Source organism: Arachis ipaensis, chromosome B6 (assembly GCF_059453495.1).
Source record: "Arachis ipaensis isolate K30076 ecotype BB chromosome B6, ASM5945349v1, whole genome shotgun sequence".
NCBI lineage: Eukaryota > Viridiplantae > Streptophyta > Magnoliopsida > Fabales > Fabaceae > Arachis > Arachis ipaensis.
In genome coordinates this window covers 59,462,702-59,464,949 of record NC_142441.1, presented here as the reverse complement: position 1 = coordinate 59,464,949, position 2,248 = coordinate 59,462,702, and the positions used below count along the sequence as shown (strand labels likewise).

The 2,248-nt window shown below is 32.7% G+C and overlaps 1 non-coding gene across 1 annotated transcript; it reads left to right on the top strand.

Moving 5' to 3' along the window:
* Positions 1–690: 690 nt before the first annotated feature.
* Positions 691–798, top strand: LOC148555742 (small nucleolar RNA R71). The gene has a single exon (XR_015887021.1). It is a non-coding gene; the product is annotated as a small nucleolar RNA R71 (small nucleolar RNA).
* The last annotated feature ends 1,450 nt before the right edge of the window (positions 799–2,248 follow it).

Genomic DNA, 2,248 nt, shown 5'->3' with positions numbered 1-2,248 from the left:
AGGGATTTCAGTGATCTTTTTACTCAGCTGGCCTACTTGTGCTTCCAAATTTCTAATGGAAGATCTTGTTTCATTCATGAAACTTACAGTGGCCTTAGATAGATCAGAGACTAAGTTTGTTAAATTAGAAGTATTTTGTTCAAAGTTCTCTGTCTGTTGCTGAGTAGATGATGGATAAGGTTTATGATTGTTAAACCTGTTTCTTCCACCATTATTAAAGCCTTGTTGAGGCTTTTGATCCTTCCATGAGAAATTTGGATGATTTCTCCATGATGAGTTATAGGTGTTTCCATACGGTTCACCTAAGTAATTCACCTCTGCTATTGCATGGTTCTCAGGATCATAAGCTTCTTCTTCATAAGAAGCCTCTTGAGTACTGTTGGATGCAGCTTGCATTCCATGCAGACTCTGAGAGATCATATTGACTTGCTGAGTCAATATTTTATTCTGAGCCAATATGGCATTCAGAGTATCAACTTCAAGAACTCCCTTCTTCATAGGCGTCCCATTATTCACAGGATTCCTTTCAGAAGTATACATAAACTGGTTATTATCAACCATGTCAATGAGTTCTTGAGCTTCTGCAGGAGTTTTCTTTAGGTGAATGGATCCACCTACAGAAGTATCCAATGACATCTTAGATAACTCAGACAGACCATCATAGAATATATCCAGGATGGTCCATTCTGAAAGCATGTCAGAAGGACACTTTTTGGTCAACTGTTTGTATCTTTCCCAAGCTTCATAGATGGATTCACCTTCTTTCTGTTTGAAAGTTTGAACATTCACTCTAAGCTTGCTCAGCTTTTGAGGAGGAAAGAACTTGGCTAAGAAAGCCGTGACCAGCTTATCCCAAGAGTTCAGGCTATCTTTAGGTTGAGAGTCCAACCATATTCTAGCTCTGTCTCTTACAGCAAAAGGGAAAAGCATGAGCCTATAGACTTCAGGATCTACTCCATTAGTCTTAACAGTATCACATATATGCAAGAATTCAGTTAAGAACTGAAAAGGATCTTCAGATGGAAGTCCATGAAACTTGCAGTTCTGCTGCATCAGAGAAACTAACTGAGGTTTCAGCTCAAAGTTGTTTGCCCCAATGGCAGGAATGGAGATGCTTCTTCCATGTAAATTGGAATTAGGTGCAGTAAAGTCACCAAGCATCCTCCTTGCATTATTATTATTTTAGGCTGCCATCTCCTCTTCCTGTTGAAAAATTTCTGACAGGTTATCTTTGGATTGTTGTAATTTAGCTTCTCTTAATTTTCTCTTCAGAGTCCTTTCAGGTTCTGGATCTGCTTCAACAAGAATGTTCTTGTCCTTGCTCCTGCTCATATGACAAAGAAGAGGGCACAGAAAAAATAATAATAATAATATGGATCCTTTATACCACAGTATTGGGATCCCTTTGTGAGTGGAAGAAAAGAGGGAGACAAAGAATGTAATGTAATGGAAGAAACACAACTGTGAGGAGGGTTTAGATGTGAGATTAGATGTTAGTAGATGAATAAATAAATAGAATAAGATGGGAGAGGGAGAATTTTCGAAAATAATTTTTGAAAAAGGGTTAGTGATTTTCGAAAATAGTTTTTGAAAGATTAGTAGTTTTTCGAAAATTCAAATAAAAATAATTAGTTAATTAAAAAGAAATTTTTGAAAAAGGGGGAAGATATTTTCGAAAATTAGAGAAAGAGAGAGTTAGTTAGGTGGTTTTGAAAAAGATAAGAAACAAACAAAAAGTTAGTTAGTTAGTTGAAACAAATTTTGAAAATCAATTTTAAAAAGATAAGAAGTTAGGAAGTTAGAAAAGATATTTTGAAATCAAATTTTTGAAAAAGATAAGATGAGAAGATATTTTTGAAAAGATATGATAAAAATTAGTTTTGAAAAAGATTTGATTTTTAAAAATCACAATTAATGACTTGATTCACAAGAAATCACAAGATATGATTCTAGAACTTAAAGTTTGAATCTTTCTTAACAAGTAAGTAACAAACTTGAAATTTTTGAATCAAAACATTAATTGATTATGTTATTTTCGAAAATTATGAGATAAAAATAAGAAAAAGATTTTTGAAAAGTATTTTTGGAATTTTCGAAAATAACTAAGAAATTTGAAAAAGATTTTATTTTTGAAAAAGATTTTGAAAATGATAAGATTTTTAAAATGAAAATTTGATTTGACTCATAAAAAAACAACTTGATTTTAAAAATTTTTGAAAAAGTCAATCCAAATTTTCGAATTTGATGA